This window comes from Rousettus aegyptiacus, unplaced genomic scaffold (assembly GCF_014176215.1).
Source record: "Rousettus aegyptiacus isolate mRouAeg1 unplaced genomic scaffold, mRouAeg1.p scaffold_m13_p_13, whole genome shotgun sequence".
NCBI classification, from domain to species: domain Eukaryota; kingdom Metazoa; phylum Chordata; class Mammalia; order Chiroptera; family Pteropodidae; genus Rousettus; species Rousettus aegyptiacus.
The window spans coordinates 4,995,383-5,007,471 of NW_023416288.1; the positions used below are offsets into that span (position 1 = coordinate 4,995,383).

At 36.6% G+C, this 12,089-nt stretch overlaps 2 pseudogenes; one reads left to right on the forward strand and one right to left on the reverse strand.

The window, feature by feature from the left end:
* Positions 1 to 589: 589 nt before the first annotated feature.
* On the reverse strand, positions 590 to 708 carry LOC118610850 (annotated as a pseudogene).
* A 5,877-nt stretch (positions 709 to 6,585) lies between these two features.
* On the forward strand, positions 6,586 to 6,704 carry LOC118610916 (annotated as a pseudogene).
* The last annotated feature ends 5,385 nt before the right edge of the window (positions 6,705 to 12,089 follow it).

Consider the following 12,089-nt stretch of genomic DNA (forward strand, 5'->3'; position numbering starts at 1 on the left):
ATTTCTTTTTTATGGCTGAGTAATATTCCATTGTATATATGGATCATAACTTCTTTCTTCAATCATCTGTTGATGGGCATTTAGGTTGCTTTCATATCTTGACTATTGTAAATAGAGCTGCCATGAACATAGGGATGTATAGATCTTTACAAATTATTATTTTGGTTCTCTTTGGATAAATATCTAGAAGTGCAATTGCTTGGTCAAAAGGTATATCTATTTTTAATTTTTTTTGAGGAACTCCAGGCTGTTTTCATAGTGATAGTATCAATTTACAATCCCACCAACAGTGTATGAGAGTTCCTTTTTCTCCACATCCTCGTCAATACTTGTTCTTTGATTTATTGATAGCCATTCTGACAGGTATGAGGTGATATCTCATTGTGGTTTTAATTTGCATTTCTCTGATGATTAGTGACCTTGAGCATCTTTTCATATGTCTATTGGCCATCCGTATATACTCTTTGGAGAAATGCCTTTTCAGGTCTTTGCTCATTTTTAAAATAATTTTTTTAAGTGAGGCAAACCTTGGTTGACCTCACAGATTGCAAGGACCTTGTCAGCTTATAATCCCTTATTTTTATTTTTACACATACAGCACCTGGTTTTCCTAGGTGGTCTCCCATCCAAGTATTAACCAGGCCCGACCCTGCTTAGCTTCCAAGATCAGACAGGATTGGGCTTGTTCAGGGTGGCATGGCCATAGATGGTCTTTATCCATTTTATAATAGGATTTTTGTCTTTTTGGTGTTGAATCGTATGAGTTCTTTATATATTTTGGATATTAACTCCTTATCAGACATATCATAAGTGAATGAATATCTTCTCCATTCAGTAAATTATCTTTTCATTTTGTTGATGGTTTCCTTTACTGTGCAAAAACTTTTTAGTTTGATGTAGTCCCATTTGTTTATTTTCTCTTTTGTTTCCCTTGCCCGAGAAGATATATCTGAAAAGAAATTACTAGTAGCAATATAAGAGAAATTACTACCTATGTTTTTTTTAGAGTTTTATAGTTTCAGGTCTTACATTTAAGTCTTCAATCCATTTTGAGTCTATTCTTGTATATGGTGTAAGAAGGCGATCCAGTTTTATTTATTTTGCATGTATCTGTTCAATTTTCTCAACACTATTTACTGAAGAGACTGCTTTTACCCCATTGTATATTCTTGCCTCCTTTGTCATAGATTAAATGAGTGTATAGATGTAGATTTATTTCTGGGCTCTCTATTCTGTTCCATTGATCAATATACCTGTTTGTTTGTTTGTTTGTTTTTGCCAGTACCATACTTTTTTGATTACTGTTGGCTTATAGTATAGTTTGATATTAGGTAGTGTGATAACTCTAACTTTGTTCTTCTTTCTCAAGATTGCTGTGTCTATTGGGGATCTTTAATGGTTCCATATGAATTTCAGGGTTATTTGTTTCAGAAAAAAAAAAAGTTGATTTTGAGTTCCAGTCAAGATGGTGGGGTGGGTAAATAATGTGCACGCTTCCTCCCATGAACACATTAAAACTGCAACTAAATTATGAAACAGTAACCTGGAGAATTATCTAAAGACTAGCTGAACAAAACTCCTATAACTGAGACTATAAGGAGGAGACCATATTGAGACTGTTAAGAGGGGCAGAGATTCAAAACAGGCTGGTCCCACCCCCACTGTGTTGGTCGAGCATTATCAGGAGGGATATCTTGGCTGTGGAGATCTCCCCAAAGAAATGAGGACCCTAAGCCCCACACTGGGATCCCCAGCCCAGGGTTTCAGTGCCGGAAAGAGGGTTCCCTACAAAATCCAGCTGTGAAAACCAGTGGAGATTCTAGCTGTCCGGGTGAAACAGAAGGCACCTGGTAATCCAGAAGTTCCCTTGAAGGGCCTGCACACAGAATCATTCACTCAAAGGCACTCACCCTGTACTCTGGCAGAGGAACAACAGCTCAGTAGGTTCCAGGGACATACAGGGAAAGACTGAGTTGTGTGACTTCAGGGAGAGGGCTGAAGGGGCAGCCACCATTATCCTTGTGTTGAGCCTTCCTTCCGTGCAGCCTAGAAGTGGGTGCCATCTTGCCTGTGTTGAGCCAGGTGAGATCTGCTCATTCCACCCCAGTGACTCCCTGTCAACCCACCCCACTCAACTCTCAAATTGCATATGACAATTTTGTTACTAGACAACCAACTCCAATCTGTACTCTCAGCAGGAGGTTTATTCCATAGTAATCAACGGGCCTCAGCTCCAGCACTCAGGAGACACTTTTGGTGGCAGGCAACAAGCCTCAGCCCTAGCTGCAGTATTTCTTGAACAAATTTCAAGGGTTGATGAGCCTGAGGTGAGCAATGGCTGGCCTTGGTATAAGTTGAGACTTTTGCAAGTAGCCACAGGCTCAGAACCGGCAGCAAATCTGAATCTGCACCAACCTGGGAAACACTACTTGCCTCACCTTAGTGACTCCCTGAGACCCCATTCTATCCAATGGTACCTCCAAAGCTCATTCAGTAGCCAAGCATTACAGGCAATTGGCAGGCAGCCTTAGGTCTGGGGTTGTCCTGGGCCTTTTGCTGAGCTGCCCCAAATCCAGTACTTATGGCAGTTGGATTCAGTTTGCCACATGGCCTCTACCACATGCCCCCAGGTCCAATTCATTCAGCAACCAAACAGATAGCTTTGTATCTTCTATCAGGTAGCCTTGGTTCAGTCACAGGCAGTGGCTGACCTAGGCCTGCATGGGAGCTTTTCCCCACGGGTTCCAGAACCAACACCCCCAGATGTTGGCATTAGACCTCAACAGAACACCATCTGATTAGCTCCACAAGCAGCACAACCAAAGGGTGGTCACAATAGGCACACAAGCATGCTAGGGCAAACCCCATTCCATGGGGTCAGTCCCTATACAGCAGGTGATACACTGTACGCATGGCCAGTCTTCACAACCAGTCAGCCTGAGAATCAATCCCACTTGCTGACATGCCAACAACAATCAAAGCTCAACTACAACAGGAGGACACATACAACTACACAAGAGTCACTTCTGAACTACTTGATACAGGTGATCAGGGACACTGTGCCACTGATTCACACAGTGTACCTACTGCATCAGGCCATCTGGCTAAGACTGGGAGACTAATACATATAAATGAACATAGAGAAGCAGCCAAAATGAGAAAACAAAGAAACATGTCCCAAATGAAAGAAGAGAGGAAAACTCTAGAAAAAACAAATGAGGTAAAAAAAAAAAAAAATGGAGCCAAGCAACCTACCAGATGCAGAATTCAAAACAATGGATATAAGGTCACTCAATAAACTTAGAGGAAGTATATATGAGCTCAGTGAGAACTTCAACAAAGACATAGTAAGCATATAAAAGGACATAGAAACCACAAAAGAATCAGTCAGAAAAGAAGAATGCAATAAACTGAAATGAAGAATACCTTAGGAGGAATTAATGTAGATTAGATGAAGAAAAGGATTGAAGCAGCAATTTAGAAGATAAGGTAAAAGAAAACACCCAATCAGAACAGTGATAAGAAAAAAAAATCCAAAAAATAAGGCCAGTTTAAGGGGCTCTTGGGACAACATCAGGCATACCAACATTTGCATCATAAGGGCATCAGAAGGAGAAACAATAGAGATAGGAACTGAAAACGCGTTTCAAGAAATAATGACTGAAAACTTCCAAATCTGATGACGGAAACCAACACGCAACCCCAGGAAGCACAGAGACTCCCAAACAAGATAAACCCAAAGAAGCCAAGACACAATATCATTAAAATGCCAAAGGTTAAAGACAAAGAGAAATTCTTAAAAGGAGCAAGAGCAAACAGGGACTCATGGACATGGACAAGAGGCTAGTGGTTACCAGATGGGAAGGGGAAGGAGGGGGAGGTAGATGGGGTAAAAGGGGTCAAATATGTGGTGACAGAAATCTGACAACTATGGGAGGTGAACACAGTATACATATATATATGCCTCGCTGTTAAAATGTACAGCTGAAACTTATTGGATTTCATTAACCAATGTCACCATAAAAAAATAATTAATTAAACTCATAAAAAATAAAATAAAATTTTTAAAAAAGCAACAAGAGAAAAGTAGTTAGTTACCTACAAGAGATCTCCCATAAGACTGTCAGTTGATTTCTCAAAAGAAACTGCAGGTCAGAAGAGATTAGCATAAAATATTTAAAGTGATGAAAAGCAAGGACCTACAATAAAGACTACCCAGCAAGGCTATTAATTAAAATGGAAAAACGGATAAAGAGCTTCCCAGACAGGAAATACCAAAATGAATTCATCGCCACCAAGCCAGTATTACAAGAAATTTTTAAGGTATTTCTTTAAGAAGGGGAAGAAAAAATAAATAAATATAAATTATAAAATGGCAACAACTATGCACCTATCAATAATGACTTTAAATGTAAATTAATTTAATGCTCCAATCAAAAATTAGGGTTGTGGATGGATAAGAAAACGAGACCCTTACATATACCGTCTACAAGAGACCTACTTCAGATTGAAAGATACACACAGACTGAAAGTAAAGGAATGGAAAAAGAATCCATTCAAATGGAAAAGAAAAAATCTGGGCTAGCAATACTTAGATCAGACAAAATAAATTTTAAAACAAAGGCTATGATGAAGCCATTACACGATGATAAAGAGGTCAATTCTCCAAACGGATATAACATTTATATACCCAACATAGGAGAACCTAAATATATAAAGCAAATATTGACCAACATAACAAGAGAGATCAACAATAATACAGTCGTAGTAGGGGAATTTAACACCCCATTGATACCAATGAACAGATCTTCTAGAAGAAAAATCAACTAGGAAACAGCAGCCTTAAATGATACACTAGACCAGGTAGATTTAATTGATATTTTCAGAGCATTTCACCCCAGAGCAGCAGAATCTATATTCTTTTCAAGTGAACATGAAACATTTTCTGGGACAGACCACATATTAGGCCACAAAACAAGTCTCAGTAAATTTAAAGACTGAATTCATAAAAAGTGTCCTCTCCGACCACAGTGGTATGAAACTAGAAATCAATAACAAGAAAAAAACTGAAAAATATACAAACACATGAAAGCTAAATAATAAAGGAGTTAATAATGAGATCAAGGAAGAACTCAAGAGATAACTTGAGACAAATTAAAACAAAACCACAACCCAAAATCTGTGGGACACAGTGAAAGCAGTCCAATTAAGAAATTGACAGCAAGACAGGCCTACCTCAAGAAACAAGAAAAATCTCATGTAAAAAATCTAACCTTACACTCAAATGAACTAGAAAAAGAACAGCAAACAAAACCTAAAGTGAACATAAGGAAGGAAATAATAAAGATCAGAACAGAAATAAATGTAATAGAGTCTTTAAAAAAATATACAAAAGATCAATGAAACCAAGAGCTGGTTCTTTGAAAAGATAAAAAAGAAAGATAAACCTTTAACCAGACTCATCAAGGAAAAAAAGAGAGAAGATCCAAATAAATTAAATCAGAAATGAAAGAGGAGTGACAACAAAGTCCACAGAAATACAAAAGAATACAAAATATATATATAAGCAATTGTTTGGCACCAAATTGGACAATCTGAAAGAAATGGATACATTCCTAGAAATATATAGCCTTCCAAGACTGAGTCAAGAAGAAACAGAAAAACTGAACTGATTACTACTAATGAAATTGAACCAACAATCAAAAAACTCCCATTAAATAAACATTCTAGACTGGATGGCTTCACAGGTGAATTTTACCAAATATTCAAAGAAGAATTAACACCTATTCTTCTCAAACTATTACAAAAAATTCAAGAGGAGGGAAGGCACCGACACTCATTTTACAAGGCCACCATTACCATGATTCCAAAACCACACAAGGACATTACAAAAAAAAAAGAAATTTAGAGGCCGATATCCTTGATGAACATAGCTGCAAAAATCCTCAATGAAACATTAGCAAACCAAATTCAGCAATACATTAAAAAATTATACACCATGATCAAGTGGAATTTATTCCTAGGATGCAAGTTTGGTTCAATACCCACAAATCAATTAATGTGATACACCACATTAATAAACTGGAAGATAAAAATCGTATGATCCTATCAATAGATGCAGAAAAAGCATTTGACAAAATCCAGCATCCATTTATAATGCAAACTCTCAGCAAAGTGGGAGTAGTGGGAATATACTTCAATGTAATAAAGTCCATGTATGACAAACCCACAGATAACCATAACTTCAACAGAGAAGAGCTAAAAGTGTTTTCCTTAATATCAGAAACAAGACAAAAATGTCCACTTTCACTGCTTTTATTCAACATAATATTAGAAGTCCTAGCCACAACAGTCAGACAAGAGAGAAATAAAAAGCATACAAATTGGAAAGGAAGAAGTAAAACTGTTCTGACTTGCAGATGACATGGTACTATACAGAGAGACTCTAAAGATTCCACCACAGCAGTTAGAACTGGTAAATAAATTCAGTAAAGTAGCAGGATACAAAATGATATTCAGAAATCAGTTGCATTTTTATACACCAATAATGAACTACTAGAAAGAGAAATTAAGAAAACAATCCCAGTCTATGGCCATGCCACCCTGAACAAGCCTGATCCCATCTGATCTCAGAAGCTAAGTAGGGTCAGGCCTGGTTAGTATTTGGATAGGAGACCACCTAGGAAGACCAGGTGCCATAGCTGTAAAAATAAAAATAAGGGATTGTAAGCTGACAAGGTCCTTGCAATCTGTGAGGTCAACTAAGGATTGCCTTGCCAAGAAAGAAAGAGAGAGGGAGAGGGAGAGGGAGAGGGAGAGGGAGAGGGAGAGGGAGAGGGAGAGGGAGAGGGAGAGGGAGAGGGAGAGGGAGAGGGAGAGGGAGAGGAGAGGGAGAGGGAGAGGAAGAAAGAAAGGAAGGAAGGAAGGAAGGAAGGAAGGAAGGAAGGAAGGAAGGAAGGAAGGAAGGAAGGAAGGAAGATTTCTTGAAAAACAATACCTAGAAATTAATTTAACCTATAAAGTAAAAGACCTGTACTCAGAAAACTATAAGTCATTGAAGATAGAAATTGAAAAGAATACAAATAAATAGAAACATATATCATGCTCATGGATAGAAAGAATCAACATCATTAAAATGTCCATACTACCCAAAGTGATCTAAAGATTCAACATAATCCCTATCAAAATATTAATGGCATTGTTCATAGAACTAGAACAAGTAATCCAAAAATTCATATGGAATCATAGAAGAGCCAGGATAGCCATGGTAATCTTGAGAAAGAAAAACAAAATTGGAGGTATCTTGTTACCTGATATTAACTATACTACAAGGCTATAGTAATCAAAACAGTATGGTACTAGCATAAAAAATAGACACATAGATCAACAAAACAGAGAGCCCAGAAATAAATCTACATCTATACACTCATTTAATCTAATCTAATGAGGTAAGAACACAAAATGGAGTAAAGACAATCTTTTCAATAAATGATTTTGAGAAAACTGAATAGATATGTGCAAAAAAAAAAAAAAAGAAAGTGGACCACCTTCTTGCACCATATACAAGAACAGACTCAAAATGGATTAAAAGATTTAATCCATGAAACCATAAAACTCTTGGAAGGAAACATAGGCAACAAACTCTCTGACATTGTTCTTGGTAATATTTTTTATAACTCCTTGAGCAGGGAAATAAAACAAAAATAAATGGAATTACATCAAACTAAAAAGTTTTTGTATAGCAAAGAAAATGATCAACAAAATGAAATAGCAACCTAATAAATGGAAGAAGATATTTACCTATGATACATCCGATAAAGGCTGAATATCCAAAATTTGTAAAGAACTCATATATCTCAACACCAAAACTCAAACAATCCAAGTAAAAAAAAAAATAATTATAATGGGCAGAGGACCTGAATAGGTATTTCTCCACAGAGGACTTACAAATAGCCAATAGATGTATGAAAAGATGCTCAATGTCATCAATCATCAGAGAAATGTAAATTAAAACCACAGTGAGATGTCACCTCACACCTGTCAGAATGGCTATCATCAATAAATCAAAAAACAACAAGTTTCGGTGAAGACGTGGAGAAATGGGAACCCTCATGCACACTTGGTGGGATTGCGAATTGGTACAGCCACTATGAAAACAGACTGGCGGTTCCTCAAAAAATAAAAAAATAGAACTATCTTATAACCTAGCAATTTCACTTCTGGGTATTTACCCAAAGAAAACCAAAACACTAACTCAAAAATATGTATGTAACCCTATGTTCACTGTAGTGCTATTTACAATAGCCAAGATATGGAAGCAACCTAAGTGCCCATCAATAGATGATTGGGTAAAGTGGTGGTAAATATATACAACGGAATATTACTCAGCCATAAAAAAAAAAAGAAATCTTACCATTTGCAATGACATGAATGGAACTAAAGGGTATTATGCTGAGTAAAATAAGTCAGACGGAGAAATACAAATACCATATGATTTCACTTATACTTGGACTTTAAGGAACAAGTAAATGAACATAACAGAAACAGACTTGTAGATACCTAGAACAAATGTGATTGCCAGATGGGAAGATGGTTTGGGGGACTGAGTGAAAAAGGTGAAGGGATTAAGAAGTACGAATTGGTAGTTACTGAATAGTCGTGGGGATGTGAAGTGTAGCATAGGAAATACAGTCAAAATATTGTAATTACTATGTACAGCGCCAGGGGGATCATTTCATAAATTATGTAAATGTGTAATCACTATGCTATACATCTGAAACTAATATAAAATAACAGTGAATGTCAACTCTTATTGAAAAATAAGAATTAAAAAAAAAAAGTTGTTTTCTTTCTTGCTTTGTGACTGAGTTGTTGAGGTTCAGTCCTGTGTTGATTTGGTGCAGAGCAGAGACCTTACTCCAAGATGTAAGAAGTAAGGAGGCAGGAGTACAAGAGTCCTCCAAAATACACCTACTCTGTGCACGTCACATCACTACGATCTCAATAAAATACATGGGCATCCTCTATCACAGAAATCTTCCTTACGTGTGTTCGAACTTTTCAGTGTTTTACTTAATGTGACTCTAATAACAGTATTAGAGATCGACACAATACGAGATAGAAAAAGATGAGGCATTTCCAGAGAATTTTCAAAAATCTTCAAAATATTCTAGGTAGGTAATCCATATGTCCCTAAGCTTTAGTTCCAAGTTCTTTTACAATAAGGATGTTTTGCAGTTATTTCTTAGTATTTTAAATACTATCCTAAAAATTAAAATGAAGCAATGAAGCACATTGATATCCTACGTATTTTCTTCATCTAAGAAAGGAATCTTATTTAGAGGTTTAAAAATAAAAGGTATAGTCCTATTTCTTATCAGTAACACATAAAATTCTAAAGACTACCTCAACTGTTAACAATAGTTATCTCTGGGAAATGTAACTATATGAAATTTTTTATTAAACCTTAGGCACATGTTAATATTTTTAATTTTAAAAACTAGCTACATTATTTAAAAATATCTTCACTCTGATTTTGGGAACAAAGTTTTTGTTCGAGCTTTAAGGGACCATCTTCCTGACATTTTGTGCCAACTTTTGTCCTGTGTAGCGGAGGAGATGGCTAAATGCTAAGGGCCATCATATATTGTTTTTACATGTTTTTTTAGAAAGCTGACATTGTGTTTAGCAGGGATTGACCGAATAACTGTTTAAATCTGCTTATCATTTATGATGTTAGTGTGACAGCATCCTCCATGCAATTTGTTGAAAAGACAACTGACAGTTCTAAACATTCTAAGTAATGATAGCTCTATGATTTGGAAGGAGATAAAGGATTGTTATTTAACAAGATGGACTGGACAACACTTTGAATCTATTCTAAAGGACTTACGCTTCATTTAATCTGAGAAACAGAAATGGTGCTAAACATCTCTGACAGCAAGAATGCTTCACCAAGTTCCTTTTAAAGTTTAGCTAATGAATGAATAGTATTAACTGTGGAATTACTATATCTCAAATAGGAAGAACAACAGAATGTACAAAGTATATATCCAAGAAATATATAATCATATGAAAGATAGGCTGTCTGTCATCTCTAATACAGGGATTTCAGTATTACGTGTAATAATGGGCTAAGGGGGTGAAATGATATATTCTTTATCAGTCAGAAAACACTCCATTTCTAACTGGCTTCTTAAATTCCTCTTTTCTTATTTAAACTGTATCATTTTAAAAGAAACTTAATATGTTTATTTGTGATTTCTTTAAACATAAATGCTGTTCTTCCCCCTTCCTTTTTCCCCTTCCTCCTTTTTACCCCTGTTCTCTTCCTCTTTCATTATTTCTCATCTGTTTCTAAACAATTCCACCCTAAAACCATTAAATGGGGCAAAGAAAGGTAAGCAACTGCACAGGTGGAGTTGAGGGCAGAGTGTTGGCCAAAATTTGGATTTCAGAGCCCAAGTAGGGCAGGGAGGGGATTCATGAGGGAGAGGGGTGTCACCCAGCATAAGGTGGCAGAGTCCAGTCCAGGTGAGTTGAGCATCCAGGTGGATAGATAGGTGGGAGTTGTTGTCCACCATGGGGTATCAGATTTCAAGTGGCCTGGGGGGCATCTGCACAGGTGTGGGAATGGCGGGGAGATTAGCTACTTATATGGGGATTGATTAGTTAAGTAAATATATTAAGAATAATATGAGCTATGTTTCTCAGTAGCAGTGATGAGTGTCACAACAAAAGAGAAAAAACTAAAATAAACTGTAATGTTGGCTTAGAATTGGAGGTATCTATGTAAACTTATAGTTTTCATTAGATAGATAGATGATAATAAATAATAGATAGAAATCAATGTAAATATAAAGTAAATGTGTGTGTGTATATATCCATATATTCTCTAGTTCTGTCCACTGAAAGCCCCAAGCAGGAATACCTCCAATATCGATAAACATGCCTGGAACAAGGAAAGAAGAAGAAGAGCCTGGAACATCTTATACTGCCAGAAAGCAAGAACATACCCAAGTATGCTAGGGACTTGTCTAAAGGAACAATGAGGCAGTATGAAGTGGCTGCCAACTGGCCGAATCTGGGATAATTTGAGCATCAAAATAAACAATGACCATAAAGGATTATGAACGGTTAAAAGATAAACTCTGGCATCTTAAAAAAAAATTTATTAAGTTTATCGGGGTAACATTGATTAATATGATTATTAATTTTCAGGTGTACATTATAATTTGACATCTGTATATTCTATTGTGTGTGTTCACCACCCAAAGTTCAGTTTCTTTCAGCTACCATATATTTGATTCCCTTTAACCACTTCACCCTCTCCCTACCTCCTTATATTTGACCCCCTTTATACCGTCTACCTCCCCTCTCCTCCTCCACCCTATACCCTCTGGTAACCACTAGTCCATTGTCCATGTCCCTAAGTCTCTGTTTGTCCTGTTCATTTGTTGCTTTTAGGTTTATATCCCACATATAAGTGATATCATGTGATTTTCAACTTTTTCTATCTCATTTATTTCGCTTAGCATAATTATCTTGAGGTCCATCCATGTTGTTGCAAATGGCAGTATTTCATCTTTTTTTATGGCTGAGTAATATTCCATTGTATATATGTGCCACAGCTTCTTTATCCAATCATCTATCGTAGAACACTTTAGTTGCTTCCATGTCCTGGCCACTGAGAATAGTGCTGCTATGAACATTGGTGTGCAAATATCTTTACAGATATGAGTTTTCAAGTCTTTGGGGGTAAATATCCAGCAGTGGGATTGCTGGATCATATGGTCGATCAACTCTTAGTTTTTTGAGGAAACTCCATACTGTTTTCCATAGTGGCTGTACCAATTTGCAGTCCCACCTCCAGTGTATGAGGGTTCCTTTTTCTTTGCATCCTCTCCAACATTTTTTACTACTTGTTCTGTGGATTATAGCTATTCTAACAGGTGTTAGATGGTATCTCGTTGTGGTTTTGATTTGCATTTCCCTAATAGCTAGCAATGTTGAACATCTTTTCATACGTTGTAGGCTATTTGTATGTCCTCTAGGGAAAAGTGTCTGTTCAAGTCCTCTGCTAATTTTTT